Raw genomic sequence first — 24,736 nt, 5'->3', positions numbered from 1 at the left:
ATGTTCACAGCTGCTGGCTACAACATTTTCTGACAAAAATCTGCCCGTTTATTAGAAATTAGCCATCCAATGTCAATTGTCTCAATCTGTTCATTGCTGGCAACTAATAATTCTTGAACAGTAATTATAAATATTCTTCCCACAGAAAGAGTTTCTACGTCATGCACTGAGGATCCCACATTTTGCACAGCAGATGCGTGCTACTGCACCTGAGGGACACACCCTGTGGGCATGCTTGCTCTGCAGGGGATCATGGGCTTCCCAACAGGAATGCAGGCATTAGCACATCTGCATTGCGGTCCCTAAGTCTTGCCTATTTTCTTGCTTAAGTGTGATATTTCTTGTAATCTCTTTTAACATTCATGTCACTCATTTTCAGATATGCGAATTCTTGTCAAACTCAGGTTGAAGATCTTCTCTTCACTAACCAGGATACTCAAGTATCTATCCACAAGCTACAACAGAGAATCATCAAAGCTCTAGTCTACAATCATGTCTACTAATCAGACACATGGACAAATTATTGACTGAACCAATGACAAAGAAAATCTGGCAAATTGAGCCTAAACATTTCATAAAAATATTATTCCAGATTGTTACAAAAATACTGCAATTCCATTTTATTTACAAGCAGGTAAAAACTATGCTGCCTTGAACATGCATACATTCTCTGGTAGCTACTTATTAATTCACTGAAACATGAAAATAATAAAGAACAAGAAAATAATATCTATGTGCATTCTGACCCATTTGCCCCAGGAAATGCCATGCCGGGAACTACAGAAGCAAATGGATGGAGTCACAGGCTCCAGCCAGTGTTACAGCTTTGGAGTCAGGTGGAAACCAAGCAATGTGATGTAGCAAAATGGCTGGCCTCTACTACATGCTCCTGTGAGCCCTCACAATGAGAACAACTAAGCCACGTCATGGAAAGAGTCATGGCTTTGAGGCACAGGAATCTCAGAAAAGTGCGCCTTTTATCTTTTCTCCTCTCTTTGTCCACCAAGAATATTTCAGGGGAAATTTCTAGAAAATAATAAAATGGACAATGTGTAACGTCTGTATTTAACATAAATGATGTCTTCATTCCATTAATAAATGGTGAAGGTTGAAAGAAATTGAAATGGTTCTTGAGAAATGACCATGAGTGAATTTTTCAATGAGCAACAAAAGGTGTTAATACACAATACCAAAAAAAAAAAAAAAACCACAAAAAACAAAAACCTGGTTGTTGATGACATGTGATCACTACAAAAAAATGAAGAACAAATATTACCAGATACGCCTGAAGCAGTAACATGTCCTTGGTCAGCGAGCAGAACCACAGTGGGGCAACACTCGTTCTTATGCCAAAGAACTGTGCTCCCCAACAAGCCCAGAGGCCGGGCAGGCAGCAGCAGTCTTCGCCTCTGCAGACCCAGAGAGGCTCTGAGCCCTGCTGCAGTGGTGGCTGCACCGCCCCAAGTGGGCGGGGTCTGAAGGAGTGGGGGGCGGGGGACCTCCTTCACCCGGGCATCTGCGCCTGTGCAAAAGGTGCTGAGGCTGTCTTTGTAGATTCCTGTCTCCCCTGGCTCTTTTGCCTGTTCTTGGGGAGCAGGAGATCCGACAGGCTCCAGCAAGCAGAGGCACAAAAGGAGTCTCGACAACTAACTAAATTCACGGTGGATGCGGCAAACACGTGAGGCCGCATGGAGAGAGACAGTGTTGGGTGGATTGCCCAGCATTAACAGACATGTTCGAGGTGTGGGCTTCAAACGCAATGCTGCAAACTTCCACCCCCTTGTTTTCATTCAAAGCGCATCTGAGCATCTGAGAACAGCAGTTGTAGGGACAAGGATTTTCACGCTTCTTCATTGCAGAAGAATGTAGCAGCACAGAGGAGGGACTCTAGGGGCAAAACTCCTGTGTTAAATGAAATCTTTAGTAAGACCGAACGTCTTTACAGAACTAGAGAAATTAAGACAAAAGGAAAAGGCCTCAAAAGCAGACAGATGCTAAAAGAGAGGATTTGAATGTTCTGATAACAAATTACAAGTGCTTATGGTGATGAATACGCTAATTGTCATGGCTTGATAATTAGATATCTCATATGTGTATTGATTCATCATATTGTACCACACAAGTCCATAGAACTTCTAAGTATCATTAAAAAAAAAACCCTACCCACATACATATAGAAGTACATAATTCATAAAAGAACAATGAGAGAAAGACGTATTTTTCTGTATATATTCTAGGAAATTGAATGTGAATGGAAGACATGACAAGAAGACTTGGATCATACATTACACATGAAATAAATTCCAGTGGAATCATCCACCTGAATACAGAAATATTTCAATACAGCATTTATAACGTAACTTAGGAAAAGGCTTTGTGACCATGGAGGAGAGTACAATTTTTGAGATCAGATTAACGAAGTATTTCTACTATAACTGAAAACATTTTATAACAATACAAATGTGAATAAAAGCACCTGAGATGGACAGTCAATCCTTGTACTCCTTACTTGAAGACTGTTAACTTAGAACTACAGCACAGAGGGGAAACAGTGCCTGCCTCTTGATGTGACAATAAACAAAGGGTGTAGAGAATACGTGGTCCATAGTAACTATGACAGTATTTACTAATATTGATCATCTTCTCCCAGTAATAGAAACTGCCATACGTTTTTTACATAAGAAAACAATAAAATCATTGGCAATTGTGGAAAGCTATGTATCAAATAGAAGTGTAAAATGGAAGATGTGTTAACAAAGACTTTCATAAAATCACTTCTGTTCAGAACTTGTCTGGCTTTTCCATTCATTGCACTGGTGGTTTTTCTTTTAAAGATTTATTTTTATTTATTTTTATTGGAAAGGCGGATATACAGAGAGGAGAGACAGAGAGGAAGATCTTCCATCTTCCGTCTGATGATTCACTCCCCAAGTGAGCGCAACGGCTGATGCTATGCTGATCCGAAGCCAGGAGCCTCTTCTGGGTCTCCCACAAGGGTGCAGGGTCCCAAAGCTTTGGGCCGTCCTCTACTGCTTTCCCAGGCCACAGGCAGGGAGCTGGAAGGGAAGCAGGGCTGCCGGGATAGAACCAGCGCCCATATGGGATCCCAGGGCGTGCAAGGCGAGGACCTTAACCACTGTGCCACTGCGCCGGGCCCGGTGGTTTTTCTTATATTATCATCTGTGTTGATTAGAAGCGCTAGTGATGCAGCACTTTGTCAAGATTTCTACAAGATTCTCTGTGAGACTCTTTTCAACTTGTTGACCATTCTCTCAGCAAGTTTATATTTTGGTGATATAACCACAGATGTCAATGGAAGGTTTTGACTAAGTTCACCAATATACATGTGTGAACACACTATGAGTGCTAGCCAGCTAATTGTTTTATAATGTCAATTTTAAATGTATCACTATTTGAAAGATGTGCAGGACAGGCACACCAGGCACATCAGGCTAATCTTCCAGCTGACATGCCAGGATCCTATATTGGTGCTGGTTAGTGCCCCAGCTGCTTCACTTTTGATTCAACTTTCTACTTATGACCTGGGAAAGCAGAAGTGATTGGCTTAAGTTTTTGGTTCCCTGCAACCATGCGGGAGACCCAGATGAAGTTCCTTACTCCTGGCTTCAGACTGGCTCAGCTCCAGCTGTTGCAGTCATTTGGAGAGTGAACCTGTGGATGGAAAAGCTCTCTGTCTTCCCTTCTCTCTGTTTAAAATCTACCTTTTAAATAAAAACAAAAATCTTTAAAAGACATGCTAATATGCATTCTAGATTCAGTGGAATACATGATTTTCTCTTATCGCCCATTTCTTATTGTTTTAAAACATGGCACAGAGACAGTTCAATATCAATCAACTTTTTAAAGCCTGAGTATTCAGAATTCAGACTCCCATTTTTCAGTTTAGACCAGTTACTCTTATCCAGATTTATGTCTTATTTTTAAAAATTGACTAAAAATTGGGGTAAGCATGGTGGCTAGCAGGTACATCCTTCACCAGTGACACCAGCATACCACATGAGTGCTGGTTCAAATCCTGGGTGCTTTATTTACGATCCAGCTCCCTGCCTAAGGCCGGGGAAAGCAATGGATGATGACTCAAGGACTTGCTGCCCTACACCCACATGGGAGACTCGGAAGAAGCTTCTGACTCCTGGCTTTGGATTGGCTCAACTCTGGAATTGTGGCCATCTGGGGTGTGAACTACTGGAAGTTCTCTTCTCCTCTCTCTGTAGCTTTGCCTCTCAGATAAAAGAAAAATAAATCTTTAAATAACTAATACAATTTGACATGAAAATTATATTTTATAGAGCACAGTGTGCTATTTTGTTTAAATGTACATTATGTAAAGTCCAATCAGGGTAAATATCTCTCTTCAGATATTTAACATTTAATAGTGTCGGAGACATTTGATTTTACAGTTTCTATTTCTTTTAATTTATTTCTTTGAGAGAGTGAGGAGAGTGTGAAGGAGAAAAGAAGTAGAAAGGCAGGAGAGGAGTGGGACAAGGGGAGAGGAGAGGAGAGGGACGGGGAGAGTGGGGAGATCTGGGTGCAGTTGGCCTTGTTCATGCAGACTGTACAGAAAATATTCAGAGCTACAGCTCTTCATGTTGTAGAAATGACCCGCAAGACTTGAATTTATACACTACTTATTCAATATATATGGATATATTGTGTAGGCAAAAGATTTCTTGCTTCTTCAAAAATTGTTTCAAGGAGTTAAAAAGGGAGGGAGGGAGGGAGAGAGGGGCAGAGAGAGAGATAAAGAGAGAAATGAGAGATTGATCTTTCATCTACTGGTTCACTCTCCAAATGACACAATGCCCACGGCCAGGAAGCATTGAACCTAGGAACCAGGAGCTTCTACTGGGATTCCCACATGGATTCAGGGGCCCCAAGACCTTGAGCCCTCCTTCACTGCTTTCCCAACCCCATTCTAGATCAGAAGCGGTACACCCATAGCATAGATCAGTTCCCATATGGATGCTGTAATTGTAGGCAGCGCCTTAACACATTACATCATCAGACTAGCTCCGGTTATCATTTCATTGCAAAATGTCAAATTGGTAGGCCTGATGCAATAGCCTAATGGCTAAAAGTCTTCACCTAGCACATGCCAGGATAGTGCCATATGGGCACTGGTTTGTGTTCCAGCAGCCACGTTTTCCATCTAGCTCCCTGCTTGTGGCCTGAGAAAGCAGAATAGCCCAAAGCCTTGGGACCCTGCCCCTGCATGGGACACCGAGAGGCAGATCTTGGTTCCTGGCTTCGGATTGGCACAGCTCCAACTGTTGTGGTCGCCTGGGGAGTGAACCAACAGACAGAAGATCTTCCTCTCTGGCTCTCCTTCTCTCTGTAAATCTGACTTTCTTATAAAAAACCTTAAAAAATAAATCATATTGGTTAGGAGAATGTAATTTAGGGAAAAAATCTGATGATACATGAATTGTCTTGATGACATGCTAGCATAATATTTACAATCGAGTAGCAGAATTACACAACCAGAAAAAAAAAATAAAAACACCTGAAAAACAGGTATATATACATATATATTACCAGATTATAAGAATGATTAAGAATGAATTATAAAGAATAACTGATATCCATCAGAACAAATAAAATCTAAACAGCTGTAAGAACAGATTTTATATACCAAGTCAATCCCCAGATACATAACAGATGTAAGTGTAAACACAATTTGATATTGTGTTTATAATCCTATTTTCCAAAACATTTTGGAGGCGGTGTACCACCCTGAATGCGCCTGATCTCGTCTGATCTGGGAAGCTAAGCAGGGTCGGGCCTGGTTGGTACTTGGATGGGAGACCGCCTGGGAATACCGGGTGCTGTAGGCTTTTGCCCCAAAACATTTTGACAGGATTAAGATAAGTTAAATAATACAGGACTAATTCTATTCTACATTTATGATTAAGCAGAAAGAAATTCTAACATAATTGAAGTGAGCAAAGACTAGGGACAAACAGAGTCACACTTAAAATTCTTGTAATCCTTTCTAGTATGACTTTCATGGATTCAACACTGAAATGTGGGAATGTAACAGTACTTTAGTGAGGTTATATGTGACATGAACGAATTTGCAATACAAAAAGTGTGTAGATTATGTCAAGTCCATGAAACTTGCAATGTCGGTATTTGGTAATACTGACAGTGTTGTATATCCAATCATACAAATGTATCATTTAAGAACTACAGGTCATAAAAATAGGTGAAAACACAGATTATAAAATATTATAGTTGAACAAAATTGACATTTTGAGATTTCATTGTTAACATTTTTAGCTTGTTTTTGTTGTTGTTGTTAATGTTCTACATGTTATTTGTTCAATTTTTTTATGTAATTGAGGGTTAAGCCTGAGATTATTAAGGAAAATGAAACTGTATGAATTTGAATTTATTTCTTAAACAAGCAAGGAGGCAGGAGGGTGGCAAGCATTACTTTGTCTCTAAATATGAATTGTGAAATACGGAAAATTCATTCACCTTATAAAAATAAAATTATACCACATTGGTTTGTCTAAGGTGTCATCAAATGACTTCCTTCATCCTGGGGTGCTGTGATATAATCTGACAGCAAGAATGGAGACACCCAGGTGGAGATCTGAATAGTGACGGTATCTTTGTGGAGTGAGCACACTCATGTCCTGAAATGGGAACAGGTAAACAAATCTGCTTTCCTAGTTTTCCCTGTTTGTTCATTCATACTCAGAGCCCAAGATTTTAACTACTATTTTGTTTTAGATAATAGTTTTTGCTTATAGAAGTATTATTTTGAAAATGTATACTTGAGAATAGTTGAAAAGAAAGCACAGAGAATTATATAAATATGTACATATATATACACATATTATATCATATTCCTATAATATTAACAGCTTACATAACCACAGTATATGAATGCTATTTGAGAAATTGACTGTTGTACTGCTGTACAAAACCATTAATGGACCTATGGCTGTAGCTAGGCTTTCCCATAATGCCAATTTTGGGGTTTTGTATGATTTATTTACTTGACAGCCGGAGTGATAATTTAAAGAGGGAAATACATCTCCTAATTCACTTCCCAAATGGCTGAAAGGTTTGGGGATAGACCAGGATGAAGGCAGGAGCCAAGACGTTTCCAACTATTGTGGCCATTTGATGCGTGAACTTGCAATACGTCTCACTCTCTTTCTCCCACCCCCAGTCCCTTCCTTCCTCCTTCCCTTTATTCCTTCCTCTTTCTAGAGCTCTGCATTGCAAATTATCAAAATTAAATCTTCAGGAAGTTAATGAAGCACATTTATTCTGAAGAGAAATATGCATTTAAGAATTTTTACATCTAAATAAACATGTCTTAATTCCATTTTCCATAAGCTTTTTGAAGCATCTCACATTTTCAACTGTTTTTTTAAATAAGAAATAATTCTAAAAGTTTTAAAGTCCCCTTTGAAAGTCCTTGCTGGACCCAGCGGCCAAAGTTCTCGCCTTGAACATGCCTGGGATCCCATATGGGCGCCGGTTCTAATCCCAGCAGCTCCATTTCCCATCCAGCTCCCTGCTTGTAGCCTGGGAAAGCAGTCAAGGACGGCCCAAAGCTTTGGGACCCTGCACCCATGTGTGGGATGCCCGGAAGAAGTTCCTGGATCCTGGCTTCGGATTGGCATAGCACCAACTGTTCTGGTTACTTGGGGAGTGAATCATCGGACGGAAGATCTTCCTCTCTGTCTCTCCTCCTCTCTGTATATCTGACTTTGTAATAAAATAAATGAATCTTTAAAAAAAATATATATATATATAAAGAAAGTCATTGCTGAACCTAAAAATAGAACATAGGCATAATTACTGATGCTTGCTAAGGATGTCTCCACCTGTCATCATCTTCCATGGAGGTAACTATTATTTTCAATCATCCAAATGTAACTCCTCAATATTTATTTATTATTTCTCTTTATATATTTATGTCTAAATATGGTATCACTGAGGTACTTTCAAACCTGATGATTCTAACGGTTATTCTAATCCATTCTCTTGATCATTAGAAACCACCAGGCAGATTCATTTTAAGACATGATTTTCAAAGAGATCAAGTTTATCTAAGGTGAAAAAAAGACACTGTTTCAGGTTGAGAAGACCTTGAAGTGGCAGGCACACCGTCAGAGGGATCCCAATGGCCCTAAACCTCTTGGAATCACACTCTTCTTTCCATAATGGTTGACAGACTGTAGTTTGCTTTAAAATAAGACATCTCCTTGCAAAGGTGCTGGGATTACAGGTAGCTGGTTATGTTACAGATGACCATGATTTCTGTCTGGCAACAAAACTTTTTTCCTTTATGAATTTCATGAAATAATTTGCTATGTGGGAGAGGCCAACATGACCAGGAGCTTAATTTAACCTCTGACAACAGACAGTATGAGATTTTTTTTTTTTTTTGGTCCAGTCCTACAGTCTCCTAAACTCCATTTAAAACTAACTGAAGGGCCTGGCGCAGTGGCGCAGTGGTTAAGGTCCTCGCCTTGCATGCCCTGGGATCCCATATGGGCGCCATATCTATCCTGGCAGCCCCGCTTCCCTTCCAGCTCCCTGCCTGTGGCCTGGGAAGGCAGTCGAGGACGGCCCAAAGCTTTGGGACCCTGCACCCGCGTGGGAGACCTGGAAGAGGCTCCTGGCTTCAGATCAGCATAGTATCGACCGTTGGGCTCACTTGGGGAGTGAATCATCGGACGGAAGATCTTCCTCTCTGTCTCTCCTCTCTGTATATCCGCCTTTCCAATAAAAAAAAATAATAATAAAAATAAATCTTTAAAAAAAAAACTAACTGAAGCCCTTTAGAAATCACTGTATTACTTCACAGATGTTGAGAGAAGGAAACTAGAATAATCCTAAATCTTTTTCTTTTATATTATTATTGTTATTCATTTCATTTAGATTTAAGCATATATGAATGTGTACATGTCTAAAAACATGCATGTGTCTATATATATACATACACATTCATGAGGTGTATATAATCACACATACTTATGTTGTGGCTTCTATTTTCAGTGAATTTCTATGTGTTAAAATATGTTAAAACATGAAAAATGTTTTTCCTTTATAAAATCTACTAAAAAGGTAGAATAGATATAACTTAAACACTAACATATATAATAAAGTGTCCAATTTTACATATATGTGAATATACACATACATATATATGTGTATATATATATATATATATATATGAAGTGCCCAATTAAAAACATGAAAGCTATTAAGCAAGTGGAAGATAAAATTAGAACAAAGGCAGGAGTAACAATTAGAAGATAATAATAAATATAGTAGATACTAATACAACTGCATTAATAATAATTTTCTCGTTTTAAAGATTTATTTATTTGACAGGCAGAAAGCAAGAGGCATAAAGAAATATATATATTACTAACAAGCCCAAAATGAATGTAACAGCTATGACTAGGTCAGGCCATGCCAAATTCAGAAGCTTGATATGGGTCCCTTATGTGGGAACAGGGACCCAGGCACTTAGGCCATCATCTAATCCTTTTCCGGGTCCAGTAACTGAGAGCAGGATCAGAAGTAGAGCAGAGAGTATCTAGACTGGAGCCCATACAGGGTACTGGCATTGTAGACAGCAGCTTTCCCACTACACCACATCAGCCCCAATGATAATTTTCAATGCTCTTGAGCTACATGCATCAAATAAAAGACGCAATTAGAGTGTGTGTTTGTGTGTGTGTGTGTGCGTGTTTGTGTAAAGACCAAGTGCAGACATGAAATTTCCCAGTAAGTTTTGAGCAAACTCTGAAAGGACATACATTTAACATTTATTTTTCCTAATAAATCATGTGCTCATTCAATTTAATTAAGACTCAGGCTAGAAAAAAAGATAATTTAAGAGGCATTGGAAATGATTATGGATGCAGTATCAGAAGATGAAAGCATTTATGTACAATGCAGAATACAAATTTTCCTATGGATGATGTTTATGGGACGAAAGAAAAAAATTAGGAAGGTAAAATCATTTTGGTACCAATAATTAAATAAATAAAAGGATACATAACACAATACAAGTCCCAGAGCAGTAATACAACCTTGGGCAGCAAGTAATAGGATTGCTAAAAGAACTCTCTCATGGAAAAAGAACTGTCTTCCTCAACCCAAATCAGAGGGAAGACCGTGAGCCCTGCCTCTGCCTACACAACCCCACCAAGTCTCTGAACTCAGAGGCACAGGGAAGGGCCCTGTCTTTGATGGTTATGGTCCAGAGAGCAAGATCCAGCTCACAGATTCTCTGGACTTACAGTAGAGACATGACAGGATGCTTGGAGAGAAACTTGCACCTCTCATTTGTGTTGGAGCAGAAGTTTCTACTTCTCAGAAACCATCAATAAAAAAGAGCCGGGATGGATGACGCTAAATAAAACTCAGTGACAAAGCACCGACAAAATTAAGCAGGGAGTAGTGGGGTGAGAGCATTACAAAAGACTATCACATGTTAAGGCATAAGCATCAACAACAAGGTTCTGTAGTGCCACCCCCTCCTCCTTCTTCCAAATCACTGTGCAAGGCAGAAAGATTTCACTAATCCTTCATTATTCCCATAGACTGTCACAGCAAATTATAGAACTGGATATAGAGGAAAAATTCTTGTGTCAAATGAAGTCTTATTAACTAAGAAAGTGTAGAATTTATTTAAAAAATGAAATCAAGAGAAACAGAAAAATGACCTAAAAAAGATGTACGTACATATTTAGAAAATTATTTTTAGGGCAGAAGATATATTGCTTTATATGTTCTAGAAAAGCAATTTTTTTAAAGATTTATTTATTTATTGGAAAGTCAGATATACAGAGAGGAGGAGAGACAGAGAGGAAGATACTCCATCCGATGATTCACTCCCCAAGTAACCAGAACAGTTGGTGCTATGCCAATCCGAAGCCAGGATCCAGGAATTTCCTCCGTGTATCTCACACGGGTGCAGGGTCCCAAAGCCTTGGGCCGTCCTCGACTGTCCTCCCAGGCCACAAGCAGGGAGCTGGATGGGAAGTGGAGCTGCTGGGACTAGAACTGGCGCCCATATGGGATCCCAGGCATGTTTAAGGCGAGGACTTTAGCCGCTAGGCCATGCTGCTGGGCCCAAAAAGCAATTATACTAACCTCCTATCTCACATACAAAATTAATTCCACATGGATCACACAGCATAAATACAAAATCTTCTTAAAATAGTATTTGGAATATAATGTAGAATACTGAGCTCATGGTCATGGCCTAGGTAAGATTTATTAAACAAACCTTGAAAGTATTTACAAAAATCATATGAGAAAATATTTTCTATTTTTTAGAGCTGAGAAAAATTATCATCACTAAAAATTTATTACAACTGATTTTTTGGATCTTACATGAGGCTGTGGCAAGAAAGGCTTGATATAGAGGTAGCACAGTGATTACTGGTTACCAGGTACTTGGTAGACAAAATAAATGAATACAGGAGAGTTTTAGGGGCATAATCTTATTCTCCATGACACTGTACTTATAGATACATAATGCTACAAAATGTTCAAGGGCTATAAAACTTCATATCACAAAATTATCCCAGTTGATAAAGTTGCTTTCCATAGCAGTTTAGATAGCCTCTACTCTAAAACTATTGACATATATTTTCATATCTAAAATAGAGGAAATTTTCTTACTGATAGGGTAGGATATAGGGTACAGAGTGGAAACAGGTACATTAATTCATGGGCTACTGGAAAACAACATGTGGTAGTACAGACAGTTATTAACTTAGGTGCTGCGGGAAGAGATCACATAATCCCCCAGACACAGTAGAAATTCATGTGGCATTTGATATGGATACACATGGATGAATGTCAACATATTTACAGGCATATGCATATTTGAGTAGCAGACACAGATAAATATTTATCTTCTCTGTTGGTTGACAAGGCTTTGAAGCAACAGATGTCCCAGCAGCAATGAATACAACAAATACACTAATCTTTTAAAATTGCATTTACCAGTAAAATTAACTTATAAAATGTTTAATGTTCTGTTCCAGTAGCACATTAATTAATATGGTCTGAAGTACCATATGGTTTTTTTTTTTAACTAACATATAAACTAATGTATCTATTCCCACTTATTTGTGTCCTATGTCCTAACAGTAAGTAAATTCACTCCATTTTTCTGACTATACCATCTGAAAGTTCATTCACTCTGTCTGAAAATTCATTATTAACATGAATTCCACCAAAGTAGAATTATGGGGTTATTTGCAACTGATAAAGGAGCCAACTCTAAGATCTTGCAATGGTCCATATTAGAACAAGATGAACAATAAACCAAGCATACAATGTGAAAAAACATATCCAATTAGTATCTTAATAGTAATAAATGATTGAATAAATAAATAACTAGAAGATAATACATATGAACCTGGTATAAGACTCTAAGCTACTTTTGTAATTTTTCTGCTATCTTGATAGTAAAGTCTCTCTCTTGATGGAATTCATGAGGCATTTGCCATCTGTGAGAATCTCATTTGGCAAAGAACTTAATTCAGTTTCTGGCCAACAGCAAGTAAGGATCTGAGATATTTATTGAACAGTCTGTCACAGTTTACAAAACTCTATTTCACACTAACCTAAGCCCCTTTGCCAAAAAAAAAAAAAAAAAAAAAAGAATCACTTCAAAGGTTGTATGGTTACTGTATAACAAAATAATTTTAATATTTTCCTGTTCTCCATATGATTGCTATTATTCATTTCACTTAGTCAATAATGCCTCTGTAAATGAATATATATATATGTATAGATAATATACATATAAAACAATATAATCAAATATACAGGAGTGGGTGTTTGGCGCAGTGGCTCTAAATTATCACCTGGGACTCTCACATCTCATGTTGGAGTGTCTTGAATCTCATGAACTCTGTTTCAGGCTCAGCTTCTTAGTAATACATATACAGTCTAGGATACAACAGGTGATGAGTCAAAAGCCTGAATCCCTTCCATCCATGTGGGAGATTCAGACAGAATTTCAGGTTTTCCATTTTTGACCTACCCAGCCCTGGCTGTTGCAGGAAGTTAGAGTGACCATGTGAAGACTTCTGCCTGACTACTTCTCCTGACCACCCCATCCCTCTCTAATTTGTTCCTTCTTTTTTTCTTTCTAATTTCATGCCTACCTCCCTCTCTCCCTTATTTTCTATGTTTTTCAAATAAAAATGAAAATGAAAAATCACATTGTTAAAATTAGATAGATGTGATATGCCAATACAGAAAATGCATTCATATAAAATGTTCTACTAAAATTAGAAAGAAAGAAATTAGATGAAAAAACAGGAAGTGTAAGCAATGGACAAATAGAAAACACTAACAAATATGGTAGATATATCAAACTATATCAATAATAACTTTGCCAGTCAAAGTTATCTAAATACAATTGAAAGTTACTAAGTAAGAGTAGTTGTTGGGCCTGGTGGTTAGAACACCCACAAACCATTTCAGAGGTCTTGTGTTCAAGTTCTGACTCCATACACTGATTCAAGAATCCTGCTAGAAAGCTCCTGGAGTTGGCCCCTACCACTGATGTCAACGAACTGCACTTGAGTTCTCAACTCATCATTTTAGGATAGACTAGCCACAGCCACAGTGGGATGTGGGCAGTAAATCAGCGGATGGAAGCTTCGTGTATTTCTGGTGTAAATAAAAAATAAATAAATAAATAAATAAATAAAATTGTTAAATTGAAACTATAAATAACATGGTGAGTATTTGGTCTAGGGTCAAGGAATTAGTTGAATTCTGCATGCACTGTATCAGAGTCCCTTGGTTTAACACCTGTCTGCAAATTCTGAAAACAATTTTCTATTAACACAAACCTTGGGATGTGAGTGGTAATTGATCCAATGATTCGTCCCTTTTCACTTACAGGGATGACCTTAGGTTTTAGTTACTGGATCTTGGGTTCAATTCCCAGCCTTGGAAAGTTGCAGTCTTTTATGGAAGGAATCAACATGTTAGAATGTTTTCTCTGTCTTCACAATAAACAAACAAAAAGTAAAAGAAAATTAAAAGTACATATGGACAGGCTGGCTTGAAAAAAACACCCAACAGCATTATCTATAAAAATTCCAAGTTAAATATACATATATGTATGTATATATTTGTGTGTGCATGTGTATAAATAAATGGAAGAATATCTGCAGGATAACATTAAAGAAATGAAGAATAGCTGTATTAATTTCAGATACAACAAACTGTAAGGAAAAGCAAGTTACCAGAACAAAATATAGGCATTACATAAAGGCAGTTCTCCAATAACATAGAATAATTCTTTACAGATATGTATTTAAAAAGACTCAAACAATCTGAGGCATAAATGAATTGGACTAAAAAAGAATTGAGTTTATTATCATGGTCTGAATCTTCTAAAGCCTGTGTCAGATATGTGACAAACCAGATGGTAGGTTTTCAGTAATAATTAGTGGAAGTCAACAACGCCATCATCTAACCAACCATAACTGACAGCTAAGGATTATTTCATCCAACAACTATGGACACATTATTTTAAGCTTATATGAAAGATTCACTGAGATAGTTCACATTCTGGACCACAGAATATACTACAAATTTCAATGAATGGACATCGGCACACCATGGAAATAAACTAGAACTCAAAGAATAGCTGGTTGAATAATAGAAAGTCTCATAAATGCATGAAGATTAAGCAATACATTTTGAGACAGCAAGTAAAGTGAACTGGAGATCTCCAGAAAAAAAGTGTTGTTTTTTTTTTTTATCTAAACGAAAATAAAAAGCCACCGAAATCTATGTGATGCAAAAAAAAGCAAAAATGAAAGGAACCTGAACAGAAAGCAGACAAAAATGAAATATTTAAAATCAATCATTTAAGTTTTCACTTTTGGAACCTAAAAACATAAGAATATATCAACTCATCATAAAAACAGATGTAATGCAATAAGGAGGGCAAAGACAAAATAACATTATAACAATTGATTTTTCAAATAAATAAGGATATTTAAAGATCCTAGGACACAGAAACATCCAACATTAACAAGGAAAACACAAATCCTAAGCATGAATCTCGAGTCAGTGCATGGGGATGTGATTTCTCGCTGAGATAACACCAATTTTCAGACATTACCAAATAAAAGGATATTACAACGGGCAAATCCCCATTGTTTACTAAGTTGGAAATTGTCTAATAAATAACCCATTAATAACAAATGAACATAAGACAGCTTTACCACATGAACAGAAATATTTAAACTGGAGTGAGAGAAGAAATGCATATCACTCACATTACACGGAAACGAGGAGAAAATCATTGTGCATGTTGTATGAGAACGCTGGAGACAAGCATCATGTAACCGCAGCCCAATGCCCGCTGCCCGCTGCCTTCTACTTACCCTCTTCCACCAGCACGGTGAGCCTGCATTGACAGCTTCACCTGACGCTGGTTTTCCTCATCTAACTGCCTATTAGTCTGCTCTCAGCCCATGTGAGGACACAGGCAGGTGTGAGCAATCCAATATATATATATTTTTTTCTGTTCCATGAGTCCTCCTACAACCTGAAAAATGAACATAGAGTATCCCACACTCAGGATGGCATGGCAGTTCCGACCGACACAGAAAGGAAGGTGAAAAAGGAACTGTGTTACATGTGCCTTCTCCCACTCAGAAATCCAGGGATCCTCTCTACTCATCTACTCTGATTATTTCTCCAGATAATTTCACCCTGATAATTATAAATGCATTGTTAAACACATCAGGAGAAGCATGAGTTCAAAATATAGATATGAAAATTTGGTTGTAGAGGATAGTTAATGACACAAAAATGAAAAGTAAAAATCACATGCCAAAGTCAAAGACTTTCAAAGACCAACAATAAACACAAGAGTGTATATTACCAGGCAAGTTCAAAGGAGTAACGGCGTCGGACAGCAATGAGAACGATGCTTGAATAACAGCTTCTCAAAGTCAAGAGCAGGCTTTCAGAACCAACCCTGAGAAGTAAAGGGCAGAGCAACTTCAGCGAACTCCACAGAAAGGCATCAGCTCAGCTCAAACACAGGGCTCTGTCCGTGGTGGGTGGGGACAGAAGGCAAAGAACCACGCCCACTGGCTCGTCACGCTTCCACAGGTGTCCTGCAGGTATTCTTCCTCTGCTAGCTGCTTGCTGCTGTAAAAGAGAATGTCCCAAACTCCCAGAACAGGGCAGAAAAATAGGAAACATAATGACGAAAAAAATTCTGGAGTTATACTAAAACCATTGCTTCTTGTGGGCGACAGCTTGAGATTCACAAGGACTATGGAGACAGGAGTGTCAACAGCAAAGCTCCAAAGTTCTAAATAACCTCCTTTATTCAAGCTGCCTGTGGCAATACTCAGGAAGATGCAAAACATGCAGGTTTTTACTATTTCTTCTTGATAGTAACAATGAACAAGAAATAAACCAATGAAAACAGAGTAGACTTTTCAAAAATAGGAACATGCTACATTAGCAAATCATTTCTAAGAAAGACCAATTGGTAAATGTTTTTAATGCGGGAAACTGAATATCCATTTGAGGGAAGAAATCTGAATATGACTTTTGAAATAAAATTACATATCAAACCAACAGCAGGTGGATTAGTCACCTAAATCAAAAACAGTTTAAAATGCCACCAGAACCATGAAACAGGGTGAAATTAATTCAAACCTTATATCGGGACCAGTGTAGTGGTGCAGCAAATTAATCCTCCACATGCAAGTGACAGCATTCCAAGAGGATACCAGTTCATGTCCCAGCTGTGCCACTCTACATCCAGCTCCCTGTCTATGGCTTGGGGAAGCAGAGGAGGATGGTACAAGTCCTTGGGCCCTGCATCCAACAGGGAGAACTGAAATCCTAGCAACTACCTCAGACTGGCTCAGCTCCAGTTGTTGGAACCATGAGGGGAGTAAACCAGCAAATGGAAGATCTTTCTTTGCATGAATCTACCATTCAAGTAAACATAAATTAATCTTTAAAATTATATGAAATTCTTTTAGTTTGTACAAAGAAATTTCAAAATATTATTAAATATAATTTAAAACATTTAAGTGTTACATTCATAACACATGATGTTGAAAGACTTTATAGGACTGGTCCTGGCACAATAGCCTACTGGTGAAATTCTTGCCCTGTATGCACTGGGATCACATATGTCTGCCAGTTCATGTCCCAGCTACTTCACTCCCCATCCAGTTCCCTGCGTGTGGCCTGAAAAAGTAGTGGAAGATGGCCCAAAGTCTTGGAACCATGTCCTGGCTCCTGGCTTTGGATTGGCTCAGCTCTAGCCATTGTGCCCACTAAATAAAATCTTCGTCTCTTCTTCTCTCTTTAAACCTGACATTCCAATAAAAATAAACAAATTAAAAAATATCTTAAGAAAGATTTTAGGGAAATGCTACAATGACAGGTAAAGGAAAAAGGTATAGAGTAGGAAGTTCAAAATTAATACATATATTCTTTTTAAACTGACTTAAAATTATTTTCAAGAAAATTTTATGCAGAAAAACAGCTGATCCAACAAATGTTGTAGACAACCAGTGTTAAATTACACTTTTCCTTCATGATTTATACCCAATTCCTACAGAATAGATTATAAGACTATTTTAAACTTGCCTAGCAGGTATGCATGCAAGTCACATGCATAAAATGTAGCAACCTATCTTGCTTATCTTATGTGAGAAAAATGGTTTCTAATATGTAATATTAAGTAAAAATGACAGAAGATACTTTAGTGGTTCAAAAAGCAACATTAGGAAAAGCCAATGAGTAGAATATTTTAAATTATATATTTTTATTATACATAATATACAAAGTATTATTATAACTAAACAAAGGATATTAAAAGTCTTTTTCAGCAAAATGGATGCAACTGGAAACCATTAGTGAAATCAGCTAGTCCCAGAAAGGCAAATGTCATCGTATGTCCCCAGACACTGTTCAGGTCATTCCAGCTGTTGCTCAAACTTTTGAGTAAAACTGACTCCAGCTCTGAGTCCATATTCCTTAGACTCCATTGAAATTGCCCTGCTTTACTGCTCTCTTTACATATAAACACAGGGACAGCATCTCGTTTCTCTCCACATCCATCATAAGGACAATTTTCTACCGTCTATAAATGAGTTCTCCTGATAAGTGCTTTGGAACTGCCATCCAACTACTGTATCTGAGGTCGTTTGAGGTCTCACTGTAGCATTTACAATATCACCACTTTCAGGGGTACTTTCAGGGATATTTTAGCCCTGAGCTCATCCCAGTTGAAGACCTGGTATACCTGGCACTATTGCATCAAGCACTATCGTTTGATCCCTCAGGACAATTCCCCAAGTTTCTCATGAAGATTGTTCTTGAACTGATTCTAATGGAGGAAATCCTTATCCCACATATATAACACTTTTTCACAAATCATGCATATTGAACTGTGGTTTGTTCAATTGCTTTCTTGCTCAGTTGCCAGATAACAAATAATTATGTACAGGTAGACCAGAAATTTGGGCTAGTTGAATGATTGGACAAGGATAAGCTTTAAATTGTTTAACTGCTAAACCACACACTTCATAATGTCTATAACACTTACAGATTCACAAGCATATATGGAAAATAAAGGGGTTCAAATGACAACATGACAGATGGAGAGACACAGGAGCCATCAGCCCGGGGCCAATTGTTTGGCACACAAGTTTAGTCATCAAGAGGGATGCCCACAACTCATATTAGAGTGTTTGAGATGAGTCCTAGCTCAGGTTTGGATGTGGCAGTTGATGGCCCAAGTACTTGGGTCCTTGTCATTCACATGGAAAACTCCTGCCAGATTCTGAGCTTGTGGCTTAAGGCTTATCCACAACCTCAGCTCCTGAGTGTATTTGAGGAATGAACCCATGGATTTTTTTCTGTCTGTTGTGTGTCTGTCTCTGTCTTTTTGTCTTTCTTTCAATAAAGTAGAAGAAAAAGAGTGAAATATCCACATTTGTAAAGTACAAGTTCCACTGATCTTTTTTCCTGCATATGAACAAGGAAACAAAGACCTCCAGTCTAAATGTTCACAGCAGTGTGAGACTCAGACTGTTGATACCCAATGTCAGCAGACTTTACCTTCAACACCTGCCAAATAACAAACCTGTGATCTTCTGTTCATAAGTGAGTATACAAACATTTTAAAGGCAGCATTACAGATGACCCAACTGAATATCACAATCTAATTTTACCAATGCACTGGAAAAACCAGTTCTGTATCTTTTCATAATGCTAGAAGTTAAAGAGGTAGAATCTTTCATACTCCAAATTGTCATGCCCTGGACACTAATGAATGGATAGGGAAGGATTTTAGTAGCCACTGGTTAAGAACACTGCTTTTATAGAAATCATTCATGATATGTGATGTACCTCTTTAAGAGCTGTACCTCTTGAAATACACGAGATACTTTCCTACCTAAGTGCTGCTCAGTCATTAAATAGACTTGATCTATTGCCAAGGACAGAAGACTGGCAAAATCAGATGTGGGCAGATATGCTTAGATATGTTATGATTTATTCTGATTCCCATCTATGGTAGCCTTTTCCATGCACACGTGTTGTGTCTCAGCTGCTGGCTTAATTGTTCTCTACACAGCTATCACATCATCTTTAATAATGCATATCTTGCAGAGATGTTCCAGTTGAAGCTACTGAATTATTTGAAAATATATTTCTCTGGCATGCTGATTACTTGAATTTGAAAACCACCAGACGTAAGAGGATCATTTTCACTTCTCATCTGTTCTTTAACAATAGAGGATAAGAAAAGCAACTTCTATATGTAAAGGCAAACAGGATGTCGCCGAGGATGGGAAGCCAAGACAGAGATGACTGTGAATACTTTGTTTAATAATTCTTTTTTTTTTAAGATTTATTTTTATTATGTTTTTATTGGAAAGGCGGACATACAGAGAGGAGAGACAGAGAGGAAGATCTTCCGCCCAATGATTCACTCCCCAAGTGAGCGCAACGGCTGATGCTATGCTCATCCGAAGCCAGGAGCCTCTTCTGGGTCTCCCACGTGGGTGCAGGGTCCCAAAGCTTTGGGCTGTCCTCCACTGCTTTCCTGGGCCACAGGCAGGGAGCTGGATGAGAAGCGGGGCTGCCAGGATAGAACCAGCGCCCATATGGGATCCCGGGCATGCAAGGCGAGGACTTAACCAATTGCGCCACCGCGCTGGGTCCTGGGATAATTCTTATCCTTAAAGTCTTACTCCAAATTTCAGTTTCATTTTTTCATACCACTATTCACTATCAAATTCACTAAATAAGTAATTGGTACTGCTTGTTTGTTTCCAGTTTGCTTATTGGATGCTCCAATGCCAAATTGCTCTTATATTAAATCAACAGATGTGCTTTTCTCATGTGGAACTGTCACATATCAATTTACTACTAACATCCAGTTAAAAACAGGAAGGAAAAAAGAGGGCCTAGCGCTGTGGCCGGGCAGCTAAAATCCTCATCTTGAACTCACACCAGGGATCCCATATGGGCGCTGGTTTGTGTCCTAGCAGCCCCACGTCCCATCCAGCTCCATGCCTGTGGCCTGGGAAAGCAGTCGCGGATGGTCCAAGGCCTTGGGTCCCTGTTCCCAAGTGGGAGACGTGGAAGAGCTCCTGGCTCCTGGCTTCAGATCAGTGCAGTGCTGGCCATTGTGGTCACTTGGGCAGTGAATCATTGGATGGAAGATATTTCTCTCTGTCTCTCCTCTTCTCTGTATATATCTGACTTTGCAATAAAAATAAATAAACCTTTTAAAAAAAAGGATAAAAGAAGCATACTCTAAATCATAGTAGGTAAAATCCTCTCTCAGACTCCTCTGGCTTCATAATTCCTCTGTAGAGTTCCCCTGTTACTGCTTCTTCGTGTGTCCTGATTGAACGACAAGGTGGTCTGACCAATCTGTAATACACTAGTATTGTATTTTCACCTGCCTGCTGAAGCCTAAGCCTAAACCGAGGCCTTGAATGTTCCTAGGCAATGATATTTTCATTTTGGGTGTTGCTTGACATACTGTAGAAGACCGGCCCTGGGCATAATGTGAAAAAGCCTCAGATTTCAGAGAAGCTCAACTTCTAATGTCCTTGAGGTGGCCATACTTAGGGAGACGATTTGTCTTCTTTCACTGTCTACTATGAAGACAATCTGAAACCATAGGCAAATAAGACATCCTTTTTTTGTAAAACAAACAAACAAAAAACAGAAGAGCTATTTAGTGGAAGGAGAGATGAGAGAGAGAGAGAGAGAGAGAGAGAGAGGAGAGAGAGTGAGAATCTTTCAACCACCATGACTGGAACTGAGACAGACTCAAACCAGGACCCTGGCATTTTTCTGAGTCTCCCACATGGGTGGCAGTGGTCCACATACTAAGGCCATCTTCTACAACTTTCCCATGCACTTTAGTAGGGAGCTATATTGGAAGATAAGCAGCTAGGACTTGAACTAGCACTCATATGGGATGCCAGCATCACAGATGGCAGCTCAATCTGGTGTGGCACAATGCTGGCTTCACAGAAATGAGTTGTTTTAATCAACACTTTGAAACAAACATCTTGGTATTTGGTTCTTCTCTTTTGTAATTCAATTATTGTAGTTTGGGAGATTTGAGGTTTCTATGTAGGAATTATCATACTATCACTTTTGGGGTGACTTCTATTCTAAGTTGCTCCCAGTGAAACATTAGGCATTGCATATAATACTGCATCAAATGCCATGGTTTGATCTCATATGAGGATTCCTGAAATCTCTCATGAAGGTTGTATACATTTTGACATCCTAATGATGTAAATACTTGGCACATAATCATATGTAATAGTTGCCTAACAGTCCAGACTTTGGCAATCTATGATAACTTATCTGCTTCTCCATTGAACTACCAAATACCAACAATTATGTATAGGTAGATTAGAAATCTGGACTAATAGGGTAATGGGGTAAAATAAACTCTCTATATTCCAAGTCAAACTTCAGGCTTCTTACATTAGATATCTCACAATCTGTCTCACTCCTGCAGACTGACGAGGCTATGTGGAAAACTCAGGTCTCCAGATGTCAACGGAACAGGTGACAGCACACAGCAAACTTCAACCTTGGGGTGGCCATTTGCACAGTGGTTTAGCCAGCAAATGGGATGTACACATCCCCTATCAGAATGCCTGCAATTGTTTTCCTAGTAACAAACACCCTAGGAGTCGGCAGTTAGTAGCTTTAAGTACATGAGTCTCTGTCAACCATACGGGAAAGCTGGATTGTATTGACAGCTGCTGCAAGTATCTGAGGAGTGAACCAGAGAAAGATTTCTGATGGTGTGTCTTTAAAATAATAATAATAATAAAATTAAAAACAAGCAAACAAAAAATACTCAAAGGTTTCCTAATTAAATTGTCAAAAGAGGTTGGGCTCAGACTACTGACACCGTTAATGCCTGCCAAATAGGTAAGTTGTGATCCTTTGCTCGAAAGTCAGTTTTACACACATATATTGGATTTACCTTTAGGGAATATTCAATTGGATATCATAATTCTCATTGCATTTCACTACTGAGATTTCTTTTTCCATGATTTGGCTCTGGCGTTTTGGAAAAGGCGGTGTCATCTCTTTTTTTAGGCACTAATATAAGAATTAATATCCTATGCATACCCTGGAAGCAATCAAGTCACAAGTTAAAAATTTACTACTCAGCTGTTAAAAAGAATGAAATTCTATCACTTGCATCCAAGTGGGTCCAACTGGAGAACACTATCCTACATGAAATGAGACAATCCCTAAAAGACAGATGTCATATGGTCGCTCTAGTATAAGACAGCTTCCATTGAAAATACAAACCACTATGCTATCACGTCGGGCCCAGGCCCTGGTTCTTACGGGGTGGGGGAATTAACTAACTGAGCCATTGTGCCAGGTAGATAAATAAACCTTTAAGAATTAAAAAAATTAAAACATGAATATTTTTATTTTGGTATAAAAATTTTCAAATATAGGGCCCGGTGCGATAGCTTAGCAGCTGAACATATTCGTCGTTTGTGCTACAGGATCCCATATGGGCAATGGTTCCTATCACGGCGGCCCCATCCAGCTCCATGCTTTTGGCCTGGGAAAGCAGTCCAAAGTATCGAGTCACTCTTCTCACTGAAACTATGCTTGATGTGTGGAGAACGCATCTCATGATATTGCAGTTTATAAAATCAGTCTTTGGGTTATCCAGGAAAGTGCAATGCGCAGTTCCATGAGGTTTAAGCATCGCAGTCATGACTTCTGGACACGATCGTGGTGCTGTCTGGTAGAGGGTGGTGGTTCTTGAACAGGGAGCTCTGGAAGGTAAGTGGACAGATCTTCTTGCTGAGGGATTGTTTATCTTAAACATGTACAGAGTCCTTACGGAGCATATGTCTATTACTTGAATCAGTGCATGGAACTATATGTATGTTTTAACCTTTCTGGAGCTTTTGTTTGATTCACTATAATTCTTTGTTTATGCACAATTCATTCTGAATTACTTATTGAATTTTACATTTTGAAATACCTGGTATCTAAGAATTAATTTTGAAATTAGGGTCAGTTGGGATTGGTGTTAAAATTTCATGTCTACAAACTGTTTTGTTTCTGTACTCAGCTTACTTTGTAACACGACAGTACCATTTTTGGGCTTCTGAACTTGGCAATGGGCAATTGAATTCTACCATGTGAGTTTTACCAGAACACAAGAACATGAAATATTCATGACAGAGTCTATGGAATAAAAGTAATTAAATTACCACAGAATTCTCTCCAAAGTCTTAAAAATATGATTGTCAATGTAAACCTGGAATATATTAAGAAAATATGATTCTGAATGCAGAAATATGATTTATGTTCACTGTCATTGAAATTTACCAGTGATGTTTTCTTACATCCAGAAGTTCATGCTGTTCAAGAAATACTTTGGTGGGATCCTACAGATGCACTATTGAGCTATGTCTGAAATGTGGGTGATTAGGGGTTCTTTGAGAACAAGATCAATTTGTAAGATAGGAAAGCAGAGAAGCTCAGAGTGTAAGCTTTTGCTTTTCATAGGAACTCCACTCAATGGAATTTCCTTTGGTTTCTGGAAAAACACATGAATTTCTTCATATGGTGATAGCCCAATGACCTAATTACTTTCTTCTCTCTCTGATCTCTTTAAGGCTCCAACACCTCTTAATATGATCACAGTGAGGACACATTCCGGGGCATGAATAAACCCTTAGGGGATACAAACAAAGCACAGCAAACACATATGCTGAAGAAATAGTAACTGATACTCAAATTGGAGATTGGTGATTGGGTGGTTTTCTAGGGAAATAGAATATCGAGGACAGTCTAAGAACTTAATGGAATCTTCTTCAATCAGGTATACCTGTGTTTGGAGTAATGCATAAAGGAAGGAAGGTACTTTGCTGCTCTCTCTCTATTGGTCCATCTATCACCAAAGTCTAAGGTTTCTTGAATACATCCCGTTTTGTAGTTTTCTGTATGAAAAAAATAATAATTTTCAATGATATTTTAATTTTAAATAATTTCATATATATATGGAACATAAAAATGTATGGAGAATTTGGCTTCAAAAAGCATCAATGTCGTTCAAAATATTGAACACTTACATATTTTGAGAACTTTGATAATGGTGCAGAGCTGTTTG

General features: G+C 38.4%; 1 pseudogene; it reads left to right on the top strand.

The window, feature by feature from the left end:
• The first annotated feature begins 5,740 nt into the window (after positions 1–5,740).
• On the top strand, positions 5,741–5,858 carry LOC121149503 (annotated as a pseudogene).
• The last annotated feature ends 18,878 nt before the right edge of the window (positions 5,859–24,736 follow it).

This window comes from Ochotona curzoniae, unplaced genomic scaffold, assembly GCF_017591425.1.
Source record: "Ochotona curzoniae isolate NIBS_2020 unplaced genomic scaffold, NIBS_Ocur_1.0 scaffold_4701, whole genome shotgun sequence".
Lineage (NCBI taxonomy): Eukaryota > Metazoa > Chordata > Mammalia > Lagomorpha > Ochotonidae > Ochotona > Ochotona curzoniae.
The sequence above is the reverse complement of the archived record's forward strand: the minus strand, read 5'-3'. Positions and strand labels throughout refer to the sequence as shown.